Source organism: Lactuca saligna, chromosome 6, assembly GCF_052625555.1.
Source record: "Lactuca saligna cultivar CGN05327 chromosome 6, ASM5262555v1, whole genome shotgun sequence".
Lineage (NCBI taxonomy): Eukaryota > Viridiplantae > Streptophyta > Magnoliopsida > Asterales > Asteraceae > Lactuca > Lactuca saligna.
Genome location: NC_136422.1, coordinates 85,030,104 through 85,047,878, shown reverse-complemented (window position 1 = coordinate 85,047,878; position 17,775 = coordinate 85,030,104).

The window sequence follows — 17,775 nt, the reverse complement described above, 5'->3', positions numbered from 1 at the left end:
CCTTCCACTTTCGAGACAGCGGATGAGATTCTTCACTAGCAACGTCTGAATCCTCTCCTTGGACCGGAATGATAGGATCAGCAACAGGGTTGGTTAAAATAGGACGCGATTCTTCAAGGTCATCTGAGCTTTCTTGCTGAACTAGAATGAGAGGATCAATAAAGTTCATGTCAAGAATTTGACATTCATCATCAGCTTCATCATGCTCTTCATCATGCTCACTGTCTTCCACATACTTTTCAGTAGGTGCTGGACTATTAGGCCCTGCAAAATCAGAGTCACGAATGACAGGTTCTGTGTTTGGTTCACCATCAGCATGAGTGCTTGGTTCATCATCAGCATGATCATTTGGTTCACCATTAGCATGATCATCAGTGTCAGCATCATCATCAGTATCTCCCCCTTTTTGAGCATCATCGGATTTGGGACTAGAGGGAGGAGTAAGTAAGAGTACCTCCTTGATTTGTTGAACATCAGCCTCAATTCGAAGCAGACGCTAACTGATGTCCCGAGTTAGTGACATCAGTTCTGAAAATGCTGAAGCCGGAAGTTGAACCATTGAGGCACCTGTGGCAACTGAAGAGCTAGGCGGCATCCATGGAGAGAAGTGATGAGCTGCTGGTGACGGATGTTCCCCCTAAGAGTGATGCTCCCCTTGTGAGGGATGCTCCCCCTGAGATGGATGCTCCCCCTGAGGCATGAAATCCTGTGGTGCTGAGGAAACTTTGCCAGTGTCTGAGATGACGTGGTGAGAAAGTTGAGGGGAGAAATGTTCACCGTCATGATGGTTCACCTCTTGATCAGCATGATCCATATGATTACCATCAGTACCTCCTTCATCAGTGTCAACGGTGAGAGAGGGCACAGTGTATGGATTCGCAATCCATTCTCGCATCCTATCCGAGATACCAATGTCAGTATCCAAAGGATCATCCTGATACATACGAACTGACATTCGAGGGCATTGAATTGGATTCCCAAAGTGAGAAAAGTATTCCGGAGCGAAGAATTTGTCAAACACCAAGGCAATCCAGCGTGGAAAGGGAACATGATCAGCACGCACATTTGCACGTAGAAGCTGAATAAGCTGATCAAAGAAAAGAGCCCCATAATCCAGTCTTTTGTTGAGAAGAAGGGAGCAGACAACTTGTTGCTCATAATTGCTCAGTTGGTCACCACTGCGAGACTTGTGACCCACACACTTGCATAAAGCACCAGTGAAGAACTTCCAGCCTGGGGTCATGCACTGACGCAGAATAAGAGCTGATCGAGTGCCAGCTTTTGAATGATCATAGCCCAATTGATCAAACATGCGTTTACATCTTTCAATAGTAGGAGGTTCAGAAAAGGGTTCGAAAATTGGTAACCTTAAAGCGGCACTGAGAAGTTATGCGGTGATGAAGACAGAGTGTCTACCATGGCCAATGGTTCCGGTGATGGCATTGTTTTCTTCGTTGACTGTTGCAGTGTAGTAGAATTCACATACTTGTTCAGGGAAGAACTCAGATGGTACATCACTGATGGCATATCGAAGGCGGCAAGAAGCCAAGAAATTTACGAAATCATCGAGTCCAAGACCTCGATGCACTTCTGGAATGTCAGGGTTGAAGACGACATTGGTGGCCTTGATGTGAATGGGAAGAGGAGGAGAGTTTGGGGCAGGAATGACCCTTCGAGAGGTTGAGGAGTATGTGAACAGAGATGCCGCCATTTCAGAGTATTTTAGAGTTCTAGGGTGTTGAGAGAGGTTCAAGAATTTTGGGAGGAAAAGATAAACCGAAGAGGAGAGAGGTTTAAATATGGAATGAAAAGGGTTTTTTTTTTTTAAAAAAAGGTAATGATTATCTTGATTAAACAGATGATGATTATCTTCATTAATAAGAACGGCGCATCGTAGCAACCTGTCAGAATATAAAGTAGCCGTTGGAGAAAAGAGCCGTTGACTGAAGGTGAAGTGTTAATCAGTGTTTGCGGAAGCACTGAGCTTAGTGTCACAAATGTTACATGCTGAAAATGTTTCTCCGTCAATTCGAATTACAGCTTGCTTATTCAGGGTTAGCAAGGTGATTGGTGCGTGTGATAGATACTAGTTACATTATCTAACCATCGGCACAGAGTGTTGTGACTTCATCAGTGAGTGGTTTATCTTACTGAATCATTAGACACTGAATAATAGGAGGGTAAAGAATGGATTGTTGCGTGTGATAAACCTTGGTGTTTTGGTCTAACCATCGGCAAAGATTTTTAGACTCTCATCAGCGTGTGTTTTGGCACACTGAATCACAGAGTTAGTTTTAGATTGGTGAGAAGAGGTAGTTGCGTGTGATAGATCTTGGTGTTTTGATCTAACCATCGGCAAAGAGTTTCAAGTCGTTATCAGTGTATGGTTTAATACAGTGAATCATTCAACTTTTATTTAGAAGATTTGAAGAAGAGATAAGGATAAGAAATCAAACCAAAGTGCTCAGTAGCAAATATCATCAGTATGTTATCATCAGCACAATGTACATCAACTTATAAGACAAAATCAAACATTAGCACAATTAAACATCAAAATCAATTACAAGGAAATCATTCCCAACTCTCCAATAATGTGAGCAGTTGATTGAGAATCCAGTGCCTTTGTGAAGATATCAGCAAGTTGCTCCGAAGTCTTGACATGTTCAAGAACAACTTTTCCTTTTTCAACATTATCTCTGATGAAGTAATGTCTGATCTCGATATGCTTTGTCTTTGAGTGCTGAACAGGATTTTGTGTGATCTAAATGGCACTAGTGTTGTCACAATAGATGGGAGTCTTTGAGAACTTGAACCCATAGTCGAGAAGTTGATTTTGAATCCATAAGAGCTGAGCACAACATCTCCCAGCGGCAACATACTCAGCTTCTGCAGTTGAGATGGCAACTGATGTTTGCTTCTTGCTAGACTAGCTGATGAAACGGTTGCCAAGGAAGTGACATCCACCAGATGTACTCTTTTTGTCTAAATTGCATCCTGCATAATCTGAGTCAGTGTATCCATAAAGTTCAAATGCTGAGTCGCGAGGATACCACAGTGCAAGGTTTTGAGTTCCCTTTAAGTATCGAAAAATATGTTTGACAGCCATGAGGTGAGATTCTTTGGGATTGGCTTGGAATCGACCACAGAGAATGGTTTCAAACATGATATCAGGACGACTTGCTGTGAGATACAAGAGGGATCCAATCATTCCTCGATACAGAGAGTGATTGACATCAGTTCTAGTTGGATCAGCGTATAGTTTATCAGTCTTAGATATCGGGGTAGATGCTGGTTTGCAGTCACTGAGAGAATACTTAACAAGCAGGTCAGAGATATGTTTACTTTGGCAAATGGAAATACCTGTCTTTTGTTGCTGAACCTCAAGACCTAAGAAAAAGGTCATCTTTCCCATCATGCTCATTTCGAACCTTTTAGACATGATTTCAGCAAATTCATTGCTCAGTGTCTGATTTGGAGAGCCAAAAATAATGTCATCGACATAAATTTGAACAAGAACCATATCTGAGCCTTTGCTTTTGACGAAGAGAGTGTTGTTGATTGCTCCTCGTCTGTATCCATTTTCAAGCAGATACGATGTCAGCGTCTCATACCAAGCCCTAGGGGCTTGCTTCAGTCCATAAACAGCTTTGTCTAACCGGTACACGTAATCAGGATGATCTTTGTCTACAAAGCCCGGGGGCTGACTTAGGAAAACTTCTTCTTCTAACACACCATGAAGGAATGCTGTTTTCACATCCATCTGATAGACAATGAAGTTCATGTAGGATGCGTATGCGAGAAACAGTCTGATAGCTTCAATGCGAGCAACTGGGGCAAAAGTTTCCCCATAGTCGATGGATTCAATTTGAGTAAACCCTTGAGCCACAAGCCTTGCCTTGTTTCGAGTAATGATTCCATCTTTATCAACCTTGTTACGATAGACCCAGCGAGTTCCAGTGATAGTCTTTCCAGATGGCCTTGGGACAAGAGTCCAAACTTTGTGCCTTTCAAACTCATTCAGTTCTTCTTGCATGGCCTTGATCCAATTAGCATCTTGAAGAGCTGTGTGTACCTTGTCAGGTAAGATCATTGAAACAAAGTTAACATACATGCAAAAGTTATTAAGTACACTAGATCTAGTTCGGACACCATCATGAATATTCCCTATAATTCGATCAACAGGATGATCCCGATGTACAATGACTGATGCTAATTCCGGATGAATAGATACTGACACATTATCAGTTTCAGGAGAATCTTCAGCTTCAAGAGTTTCATCAGCACCTAATGAATCATCTGTGGATGTGGCTGCAATATCTTGATTCAAGGAACATGGAACTGGAATGATAGGATCAGAGGAATCAATCTTATATTCAACAGAAGGAGCTTCATCGAATGGACAAGAGAGAAGCTCTTGAAAGATAGAAGGAGAATGAGTGACTTTCTCATCAGTGTATGATTCCTCATCAAACTTCACATGAATGGATTCTTCAATACATTGCCTGTTCACATGAAAAACACGAAAAGCCTTTGAAATAGATGAGTATCCAACAAAAATGCCTTTATCAGCTTTAGGTTCAAACTTGGATCTTGGGTCACGCTGATTTAGAATATAACAAATGCATCCGAACACATGAAAAAAGGATACATCTGGTTTTCGATCTTTCAGCATTTCATATGGAGTCTTCTTGTGAGTCCTGTGAATTAGAGATCGATTCTGAGTAAAACATGCTGTATTGACAGCTTCAGCCCAAAAGGACATGGGAAGACTAGCATGTATCATCAAGGTTCTTCCTGCCTCAATCAGTGTTCTATTTCTTCGTTCAGCAACACCATTTTGCTGAGGAGTACGAGGAGCTGAGAAGTTTTGTCCAATTCCTTTATGATCACAAAATTCTTCAAGAGTTGAGTTTCGGAACTCAGTACCATGATCACTTCTCAGTTGCTTGACTTTAAGACATGTCAGTGTCTCATTTTTACGAATCAGTGAGATAATTTCCTGTGCAGCATGCCTTTTCTTCTTCAAGAAAACTACCCAAGTAAACCGAGTGTACTCATCAACGACCACTAGAGTATACTTATTTCCACCTAGAGAACGAGCAGGAATAGGTCCAAACAGATCCATGTGGAGTAGATGAAGAGGAACTGATATACTGGAACATGACTTGGGTTTGAAAGAGGACTTGGTTTGTTTTCCTTGTTCACACGCTGAACACATCTTGTCTTTCACAACGCTGAATTTGGGGAGCCCTCTAACTAGATCTTGATTGGAAATCTTAGATAGATTCTTGAAGTTCAGATGAGAAAACCTTTTGTGCCAAATCCAGTTGAGATTCGTCTGAGACTTTGTAAAGAAACATTGCATCAGTGCCTTGTCACTTGAGAACATGTTAAGAACATATATGTCATCTTTTCTACTTTCTGAGAGTACGATGTTCTTGTCAGTGTTTACAACTCTTCTTTCCCTTTTTGTAAAGTGAACTTCATAGTCAACATCACACAATTGACTGATAGAAATAAGATTGTGTTTGAGACCCTTAACATATGAAACGTTTTGAAAAACCACGTTGTTGCATTTGATATTTCCATATCCCTTAGTGAGCCCCTTTCCATTGTCTCCATAGGTAACTGCAGGACCAGTTTTCTTAACATAATCTTCCAGGAGAGACTTTGATCCTGTCATATGCCTTGAGCAACCACTGTCTAAGTACCAAAGATGCTCCTGACCCTGCAGTGCTGAGAAACTAGTTAGAACACACTGACCCATTCGAAGATGGGTCATTCACAAAGTTATTTGAAAATAAATTGTAACACTCCTTAGGAAGACAGTTTAAAGAGTTTGACTTAAGAGTCCACTTTTCATTCCTAACTTTAATATTTTCAGCTCTTGAGGATGATTTATCAAAAGAACATTCACTGATCTTGTGAGAGGAATCACCACATCTGTAACAAATTCTAGTTCCAAAGTTCTTCTTGGTGTGCAAATTTTTTGATTTAACACATTTTGATATGAAAGATTCACCAATAGAGCTTTCAGTCCTTTTGTTAATCACTGAGGCACGACTGAGATCAGTGCCAGAAAGAATTTGATCAGTGTTAGGAGATGAACTGTCAGTATCTGATTTTGACTTATTCTCAGATGGATTGCAATCAGAGAAGTGCTTGAGTTGTTCATGAACAGCATGAAACACTCCATTAGATATGGGAAAAGCAATAATATTCTCAGTTAGAGGAGTTGGTCTAACAAGATGTGCAGGATAAGATGTAGGATCAATTCCGGTAATTTCAACATTACACTCAGCAATACCATCAGAATTAATAGTACAATATTCATCAATTAAACTTTGATTAATAAAGGAATTACTGACAAACTTATTTTTGAAATTGTTTTTCATCTCATTCATGGAATAGACCTCAGATTCCTTTTCTTGTGATTTAAAAACTTTTTCAGCTTCGGCAAAATTACCCCCAAGAATTTTTTCACAAGAATGAGGAATTTGAGCTGAGATAATATAATTGAAATTCTTATGAGATTTTGCCCAAGTGTGGAGCACAGTTTGTTTCTTTAATCAAAAGATTTTTAACATCATCAATTTCAGCAGACAAGGATGAATTTGACAAACTGGTGATTCTAAGATTTTCCTGAGTGGACTCAATAATGCTATTTTTTATGGATATGTCAGTTTCAAGAAGATCAATTTGATTTTGCAAATTTCTTATGGTTTGATTCTTCTTAGAATTAATGGCACCCAAATACTCAAACATTTTTATTTTTTCATTCATTGAATAGGAAACAAAGTTTTTAACCTGGTACATTGAAGAAGAGTCAATGTTGTGCTTTCTGGAATTTTCAGCATCAGACATATCAGTGTCAAAAGTACTCTTGTCTTTATCGGGAATATCCGGGTCCTCTATTTTGACCATGAGACACTTGACTTCATCATCTGATGACTCTTCATCAGTTTTCCATTTTTCTTCTTCAGCTACAAGCACTTTATGTTCCAAATTTTCAGCTTTCAGCTTCTCAATCAGCTTGTTGTACTTCTGCTTCCAATATTCATCTGTGCCTTGTTTCTTTTGTTAATACTCCTTTGCAAAATGATCAGTGCTCCCACAGTTAAAGCACTGAGCCTTCTCTTTTTTATCAACAACATGCTTTTTATCAGCTCCTGACCCTTTTGAGAACTTTCCACCAATCTTCTTTTGAAACTTTGAGAAGTTTCGACCTAATTTTTCAAAGGTCTTCACAATCAAGGCTGCACTAGCAACAACCTTTTCAATATCATCAGTGTCAGTTTTAGATGAATCAGTGTTTGAGTCACTTTCAGTGTTTGAGTCTGCCACAAGCTTTTTGTTGGAGAACAAAGCTACAGAAGATTCACGCTGAGAATCCTTCATCAGTTCCTTTCGTTGAAGCTTGGATTCTTCATCGTATCGAAGATTTCCATAGAGACTTTGCAAGTCCATAGAGTTGATCTTCTCGCTGTTTTTCAGCACATCAACATGATTCTCCCAACCTGCACCTAGGGAATCCAAAAACTTTTGCACTAGAACAGTTCTATGCTTCAACTGGTCTAGTCTTCGAAGATCGTTAACAAGAGTATTAAATATGTTAAAGGTTTGAGTCAAGGTTTCACCTTTCTTAGCAAAAAAATGTTCATACCTTCGGTTAAGATCATTTATTTGAGTAGCCTTGACTTCTTCAATTCCTTCAAAAGATACAGTCAGCGTATCCATCATCTCTTTTGCTGAGATGCAATTTTGAACCAGCCCAAAGATGTTGTATGGCAATGAGTAGCTAATAGCGGCACGAGCACGAATATCCAAACCATGTTTTCTCTTGTCGTCTTCCGTCCAGTTTTCTTTTGGATTTTTCTTCATAGTGCCATCAGGAACACTGTTTTTAAGAGGCTGATACATTGGAACATAAGGACCCTTTTCAACGATGTCCAGCATGTCTTCATCAACAGATTCCAAGGCATATAGAGCCTTTATTTTCCACATAGCAAATTAGTTTCATCGAAAGGAGGGATGTTAACAGAAGAATGATTTGACGAGTTTGATGAAGAAGAAGCCATTTGTTTGATAAAAGAAACCCGCTCTGATACCAATTGAAGAGGCCTTTAGATCAATCGATATATCAAACAACGACAATAAATAAGAACAAGAGAAATTCACGAAGAAAAACTTTCACTAAGAAAGATAATTTCACAAAGAGATTATCATGTGCACAAAGCGACAATTAGGGTATGTGAAAAGTTACTATTCACAAACCTATACAAAACAATATATACTGCTATTCTAGACGATCCCTACAATTCAGGGATACGCCAGCTAATAAAACAAGATAACTAAGGAAACAGGATAAATAAAAGATTAGTTACAACGTGTTGAATAGACAACTATTACAAACTAAACTGCCGACGTGCTGGTGCTGACGCTGAGACATATGCTGACGCTGAGTTTGTTTCAAACATTATCATATTCCAAGGCTTAACCTTACACAAACATCTTATGCACTCACCAGCTTTATGCTGATTTTCAAACTGCTTGTATTTTCAGGTCCATATTAGACAAGTACCCGTGAATCTTTTGGAGAAGACGGAGCGTACAGAAGACTCGTCTCTACTTTTGTTTATATATTCATATGTATAATACTTGTAACACTTTACCTTTGAAAAAAAAATGTAAATGCGAATATGTAATGTAATGGTTGTTTACTTTGCTTACTATGTACATTGGATTTGATACTCAACGTGGAGTCCGCCCCGGAAATGTTTCCGGCTTAGGTTTTCGGGGTGTGACAATCGTAGAATCTACCACTGCTCGCACCAGAGACTTAGAATGAGACTCCCACCACCGAGACCAACTTATTGAGGACCTTCTCGCTGCTCAAGAAGAAACAAGCGAGTATCGAGAAAGATACAAAGCGCTTGACGAGAGAATGGTTGCAACCGAGCAGAGACTGGCGGAACAACAAGGTGCATCGACATCATCTCAAGCTCCACCAGGGAAGGATCATCGTGAGTAGGACTCAATACTACTCACACATCTTCGTAGTATAGGTTTCTGAGTATGCGTTGGTGCAACTCTTTTGTATGTAGGCCGACCCTGCGACTAAGTAATTACACTACTCAAGAGGCATTTGTGCTGTCAAAAACTATCTTTTGCATTGATGTAATGTAGAGCCTTGTGAGGTCAAATTTTCTCAAGACTATGTGTACTAAAAAGTTATCAATGAATTTGACATGCATTTTACTTCATTGAATGTTGACATGAGATTTACTATGTGATATTACAAACAATTTACAACTGATAATTCTAAGATTTTAAGTGTACCTTGTTGTTATGTGTAATTAAAGCAGTAATCGACCTAGAAATGACGAGTCCGCCTTAGGACAAGTTCCTTGTTTGGTTGTGGACTTAGGGCAGACTCATTAGTAGCGACAGTTTATTAAAATTTTAATCACACATAGCTCAGGCACATCGAAGGAATCTTAGGAATGAGTCAGACACAAAACCAAACACACGACTCCGTTTGAGTCATCACTATTTAATCCATAAGTTTAATTGCATAAACTTTTTCTATGAATTACTTGCTAATGCAAACATATGGAAGTTAGGAAATACTATATTGGAAAACCAATGAACTAATTTCACGACACTCGACTTACATCCAATTGCTAAAAGATTGATGTCCTTTTTATCTTTGAAAATTCTATGACAGAAAAATGTCACCTCGTAGATATGCCAGATGCACTGAGAGAACACAAGAAAATTCACCCCCTCTGCCTCCCCAGTTTGATCCTGTTATGTTCCAAGTTGCGGTTACAACCGCATTGCAGCTGCTATGTCCCAAATTAGCACTGACGGTGCCAGGAGGACAGGGAGCGGTATTAACATTTCTACTTAATGGGATAGCCAAGGGCGTTTGAAGGAATGTTCCTATAAAGACTTCAGAAATGGCAAACCCGATTCTTTCAATGGAAGTGGGGGCGTCATCACTTTGATGCAGTGGTTCGAGAAGGCTGAATCCGTCTTCGAGCTGTGCACATGCCCTGAATCAGACAAAGTCAAATTCGCAGCTTGCACATTCTCCGGCACAGCCCTCACTTGGTGGAATGGCCATGTAAAATCACTGACACTCCCCGTGGCTAAGTCATTAAGTTGGGAGGACTTGAAAACTATGATGACGAAGGAATATTGCCCAAGGGGTGAGGTGCAAATGTTAGAACAAGAATTGTGGAACCTCAAGATGACGGGCTCCAACCTTGCAGCTTACACTATCCGATTTAATGATCTTGCACTCCTATGTCCTGAGATGGTTACCCAAGAAAACAAGAAGGTGGAACGATATCTCTAGGGCCCGTCACCCCAGATTCAAGATAGTGTGTTGGCCTCAAAGCCAACCACTTTTGACAGTGCCAAGGGCTGCCACAACAACCTATAGATCATCGGGTCAGCCGTGTCACGGTGTGAACCACCTCCGATCAAGCAAAGGGAGGGAACAACAAGAGAAAGTTCTGGAGCAATAAAAAGAAGCAACTGGCATAGGACCTCACCAAGAAGCAACAAACTGTTGCTATCCGTGCTGCCACAACTACTACCACTCTGACACCACCAAAGCAATATGCAGGGAATATCCCTAAGTGCAACAAGTGCAACTTCCACCACAATGGTTCTTGTCGGGAAATGCACTACAAAAACTGTGACAGGAAAGGGCACACTGCTCGTTTCTGTATAGCACCAGCGCGACCGATCAACCAAGTTGCCAATGTAAGGGCAAGCCAAACCTGCTATGGATGTGGTGAAGTGGGGCACTTCAGGAGGAACTGCCCCAAGGAACAAGCCCCTAATGTTGGAGGCATAGGGAGAGTCCTGGCAATAGGTAATGGGGAAGCAGTCAAGGATCCTACAGTGGTTACCGATACGTTTCTCCTCAATAACTCTTAAGCATGCGTACTATTTGATAGTGGAGCGGAGAGGAGTTTCGTGAGCCACCAATTAAAATCATTACTAAAACAAAACCCCCAATCATTAAGAGATTCATACCTCATAGAAATGGCAAACGGAAAGGTTGAGCGCACCAATGATATATACGTAGGGTGTACCCTTACTCTAGATAACCATTCGTTCGAAATCGATCCAATTCCAGTCACCATAAAAAGTTTCGACATCATCATTGGTATGGATTGGTTAAGCGCTCATCGTGCTGACATTCTATGTTACGAAAGGACCATTCGCCTTAATCTGCCAAACAGCAAAACCCTTCTCAACTATGGCAATAAATCCAGTGCAACTTTGCAAATCATCTCGTGCGTCAAAGCCCAAAAGTACCTCTCAAAGGAATACCACACATTCTTAGCCCACGTCGTAGAAAAGAAACAACAGGTGAAGGACATCAAAGACATTCCAAAAGTATGCAACTTCCCTGATGTATTCCTAGAAGACTTTCCAGGTGTACCACTCGCACGACATGTCGAATTCCGAATCAACTTAATTCCCGAAGCTACCCCCGTTGCTAAAGCTTCATACCCCTAGCACCGGCAGAGATGCAAGAACTGTCCAGCCAGTTGAATGAACTACTGAAAAAAGGGTTCATTAGACCAAGCTTTTCACCCTGGGGTGCACCAGTCCTTTTTGTAAAGAAGAAGGACGGATCATTTTGCATGTGCATCGACTATCGAGAATTGAACAAACTTACCATCAAGAACCGATATCCCCTTCCCCAAATTGACGACCTCTTCGATCAACTTCAAGGAGCAAGTTATTTTTCCATAATCGACTTGAGGTCGGGTTATCATCAGCTACAAGTTTAAGAAGAAGATTTCCCCAAGACAACATTCAGAACTCGCTATGGATACTATGAGTTTGTAGTGATGCCATTCGTATTAACCAACGCGCCTGCGGTGTTCATGGATTTGATGAACCGAGTGTGCTGACCCTTCCTAGATAAATCCGTGATTGTGTTCATCGAAGATATCTTTGGCTATTCGAGGAGCGAAGAAGAGCATAGGAAACACTTGTGACTAGTTCTGGAGACCCTGAGAGCCGAAAAGATTTACTCTATGTTTTCGAAGTGAGAATTTTGGCTCCGAGAAGTGGGGTTCCTTGGCCACGTGGTAAGAAAGAAAGGAATACACGTGGATCCCTCAAAAATCAAGGCAATTGAAAACTGGTCAGCACCTACAACGCCAACAGAAATCCGACAATTTTTGGGACTCGCAGGCTACTACGGAAGATTCATACAGAACTTCTCCAAGATTGCAAAGCCCCTCACCACCCTGACTCAGAAAGGCGTGGTGTTCAAATGGGAGGATAAATTGTTGGATTAATGTCTAAGTCCACAACTATAATTGGTAAGACTTGACCCACCCGACATGGTCCATTTGGGTTGCATGGCATCATGCATTTGGATAGACTATAATGAGAGAAATAACACTTAAGGTTTGTTAACATATTATAAGTTCTAATATATTAATAAGGATTATTTAATTAGTATTGATCAAGAATTAATCTAGGATTAATTAAGTGATCAAAAGAAGACTAATTAAATATATGGGTTGATTGTGTAAACCATCCATACTTGTATAGTGGGCTAAGACTCCATGGATTATCAAGTTGGGCTAAAACCCATAGGATGATCCATAGACGCTCCCTGGTGTATTTCAACCCATGGATCCAAGGAAATGGAAATCCATGACAATTAGGGTTTACTCTAATTGTGACACTATATAAAGATCATATTCTAGGGAACAATCGGCTACTATGAGTGATAGGAAGGGCTAGCCGATTTCATAAAGTGTGTATGTTCTCTCAAGTCATTCCAAGTGTATTTGGTGTTGTGTGAACCATTTGAGGTGTCACACTTGCGGCACTTGGCACTCAAACTTCATGAAGATAATCTACATCAAAGAGGTATGTAATTCTAACTTGATATATTCATTTGAATCAATGTTATTATGCTAGTTAGGATGAATACCTTAGAAAGTTCATTTTTGCATGTATAGTAGAGAAAACATAGATCCAATGTATTTAGGGTTGCATGTACACTTAGGAGTGTTAGAATGCCTAAAACCCAATAGACAGAAGCCGCCTTCCAGACACTAAAACAAGCCCTATGCAGCGCACCAATCTTATCTCTTCTAGAAGGAACTGATGATTTCGTGGTGTAATGTGATGCTTCAAATCAAGGTCTTGGTTGCGTGCTCACGCAAAGGGGAAGGTTATCGCTTACGCATCAAGGCCACTTAAGACCCACAAAGTTAAATATACTACCCACGACCTCGAATTGGGAGCAGTAGTGTTCGCCTTGAAGATCTGGAGACACTACGTCTACGGCACAAGGTGCACCATCTTCACCGATCACAAAAGTCCCCAGCATATCTTCAATCAAAAAGTGCTCAACATGCGACAAAGAAGATGGGTAGAGCTATTGAACGATTATGAGTGCAAAATATGTTATCATCCGAGCAAGGTTAACGTTGTAGCTGATGCCCTAAGCAGAAAAGAATACTCAGGTCGCCGGATGAAGTCACTAACAATGATGATCCATTCGCACCTGTTCACACAAATCAAGGAAGCTCAACATGAAGCATTGAAACCATAAAACATTACGGGTGAGGCATTAAGAGGGATGGATAAAAACCTAGAAGTCAAGGAGGATGGAGCTCGCTACCTCATGAACCGGATCTGGAAACTGAAGTTCGGTGGGTTCCGAGATGTTGTCATGAACGAAGCACACAAGAAACGATATTTCATCCATCCAGGTTCGGATAAGATGTATCTAGACCTCAAGAAGTTGTACTAGTGGCCGAACATGAAAGTTGAGATTGCTACCTATGTGGGCAAGTGTCTGACTTGCGACAAGGTCAAGGTAGAATACTAGAAGCCATCAGGACTACTACAACAACCGGATATACCTGAGTGGAAGTGGGAATGGATAACCATGGATTTCATAACAAAGCTGCCTAAGACATCGGGTGGGCTTGACACCATATGGGTAATCATATACAGATTGACCAAGTCTGCGCACTTCCTACCAATAAAGGAAACCGACAAGATGGAGAAGTTAACCAGGACACACATCAAGGAGATTGTGCGACTGCATGGTGTACCAATATCCATTATCTCTGACCGAGATAGTAGATTCACCTCGCAATTTTGGCACTCCTTACAGAAATCTCTGGGAACTAGGCTAGATATGAGTACGGACTACCATCCGCAAACCGATGGGTAGAGCGAGCGCACTATACAAATGTTAGAAGACATGTTGAGAGCCTGTGTGATAGACTTTGGTAAGGCATGGGATAATCATTTACCGCTTATTGAATTTCCCTATAATAACCGCTATCACACTAGCATTGAAGTCGCTCTGTTCGAAGCTCTCTACGATCGCAAGCGTAGATCACCTCTGTGTTGGGCCGAAGTGGGGGATACTCAGCTAGCTAGGGGGTAAGTCCCTGATAGCATCCTTACTCGGCCCGAAGTCATAAGGGAGACCACAAAAAAGATGATTCAAATTCGGGAAAGACAGAAGGCGTCTCGTCATCGACAAAAGAGTTACGCATACAAGCGACGCAAACCCTTGGAATTCCAAGTCGGAGATCGAGTACAACTAAAAGTTTCCCCTTGGAAAGGAATGATACGTTTCGGTAAGTGTGGGAAACTAAACCCGAGGTACATCAGACCATTTGAAATCCTTTCCAGGATTGCTCCTATGGCATACAAACTCCGATTACCACAAGAACTTAGTAACGTGCACCCTACATTTCATGTATCCAACTTAAATAAGTGTTTATCTGACGAGACACTTGTAATACTTATCAACAAAATCGAAGTTAACGAAAATCTCCACTTTGTGGAGGAACCAGTTGAGATCATGGATCGGGAGATCAAAAGAACAAAACAAAGTTGTATTCTCATTGTGAAGGTTTGTTGGAATGCTAAATGAGGACCTGACTTCACCTGGGAATGCTAACATCAAATGAAACAAAAATACCCACATCTCTTCCCAAACTCTTGAAGTCCCATCCAAAACGTAAATTTCGGGATGAAATTCCCTCCAACGGGGGGATGATGTGATAACAGTCAATTTCGGGTCAAGTCGAAGTCAACAAGTCAAACCAGATGACCCATTTAGCCCTTGTATATTAGGGCTTACTTTGTGTATTTACTAAACAACCCACTATTTTAATGAGAAAACATCATTGGAAAATTCGTACGTTTGAAATTTCATAGCCTTAATAATGCTAAACATTGAACTAAAGCGATAAAACACTATTACACACTCATCGGGAGTGTGTGGGGCCTTAAAACATGGCTTAACGGGGTTTACGGACCTCTCATTGCAAAGTCGGACACTTAAAAAGGTCACAAACGAAACCTCCATCAATCATAGTCATTCTATCTCTCTCTATTCCAAATCTGTCCCAAATATCTCCCAAATCTCTCTGAAACGTTCCCGTAACTTTTTATAGTCATTTGGGCCATCCCGAACCTCAACCGGATAAAAAACGGCTTGAAATGGGGTAAAAACGTGAAAATCAGCCTCAACGAGCTGAAACTCCTCTTAGTGGCGAAAACCGAGACTTAGAAGCCGAAACCTAAACTTAGAAGCCGAAACCGAGTCTTAGCAGCTGAAACTAGGAAGAGGTGAAGCCTCTCGGACCATAAATAGGAAGGGGCAAAGTTTCTCGGACCGGACTGGGAAGAGCCAAAACCGCCTGATACCGAAACTGAGACCCCGGAAGCCGGAAGCCAAACCTCGCTCTCCTTTCCGCCGTCTCACTCTCGATCCTCAAGCACAACCGATTCTCGCTTCTGCTCTTGTCCTCGCACTTTCGGTTCCTCATCCTCCCCTCTCGGTCTTTTACCCGACTCTCGGTTCCAATGTCAAGGACTGAACCTCCGGCCCTAAACTTCGGATTTTGACACTTTTCACCCATTTTCAATATTTTTAGCATTTTAAGCCCGTTTTTCATCATTTTAACACGGGATTTTCTCCAAAAAATCATATTTTAACATATAAGACCCTAAATATTCATAATTAATCATATTTTTATGGAAATCTTTATTTAAAGAATAAAATTTAGTGGTTGGTAAAGTACAAAGGTTGAGTGTTGACTTTTCTTTGTATCATGACACAAGCAACCACCATATGCACTCCATTACTAACCCACACTCCTCCCCACCATACCTTGTCACTTCCTTTTACTTTTTACCTCCCTCACAAGTTATTCCCACATTCTAAAATCTGGAAAAAATCAACCTCTCTCCTCATTTTCACTCACTTTCTCTCATTTCAAGACTCCAAGGCTGATCATCAAGCTTTATTATACTCTTGGTAAGTATAATTCATCCTCCTTGTGATTATTACACCTTATTCTACTCCAATCATCGATTGTTTACACAAATTCCATCACAATAATGATAAATCTTCGAAACTTCAAGACATCTTCTTAGTGTTCTAGAGTGGAATACTACATATCTCCACCATACATCTTCTAAAATCACTCAAGGTGAGTTTATACCCCTATATTTTAATATTTTATTAAGTTTTAAGCGCGGGGGGGGGGGGGGTGGGATACAAGTTAAATCATGAAGAACACAATTAAATGTTTCTAACAACTTACATCAGAAAAGTTGGACTCCATTCACGAACTGTTTTGGCCAACAAAAACATTTTTGTTTTCAAAACTGTACAAGGTGCAAGTAGTCCAACTTCTTATCTTTAAAATGGCTAGTTTCACATCTTCGTAAAATTTTTCTAAAATTTATGGTGATTTTTACAAAACTGCCTATCATTTCAAGAACTAAACTATACCAGTCTGTGTTCATGGAGATTTTCACTTAAGTTGGAGATCACTAAAAATCATGGAAAAATATTTACACAAACTAGACTCATTTTCCAAACTCCCAGAATTTACGGATTCTGATTTGGATCTGTTAATAACAAGAGAAATACTAATTATTTCATTTCACCTTATAACATGTCGAGCAAGGTGTACACCTTTATGTGAATATATGTTATTACAGATAAATGACATTTTGGTCTTGATATATAGACATGCATGAGTTAATAAATGGATTTGATACATATACAAAGGATAACAAATTGTTATAATCAACGTACATCCATTTCATACAAACATTTGAATAAACTATGTTAAATATAGTTTACGTATATTACCACCACTACCCTTGGTTTTGATAAACTATAATAGGTATAGTTTATGATACACCACATAATACATACATTTCAAAAGGGTAGATTTATACGAAAAGGGATTTTCATTACATTACACGTAAATTTGTTAATAACTTTGTGAGACATTCGCTTCACATTTACCATTAAGTCCTGTATTGTATCCAGAGTCTCCTGGAGGGAGAGCGTGATAGTTGTATATAGATCTATATTGGGTTTGAAAAAACCCACACCTTAACTGCATGCAACAGTTAGACCGGCAGGTCTAGGGTGACAAATGTCATAAACATTTACGACGCCTGAAGAACGTCATTTCAGACCAACTAGCTCATAGCATGGTTATAATAAACTCACATAAAGTATTAACAAACATAAGAATTTACGGGAATTTCATTTAATTCAAACGCGTTTGTGTCGATTTAAACACATATCATTTTCTATTAGTAAAAGAGGTTACTTATACATTTTGGTTTTTGGAAATAAGACTACATTACACATTTTAAGGAAAATATTGGATTTTCTGAAACAAACATGACATTTACAAGAGAGAGACTTCTATCAAGTTTTAA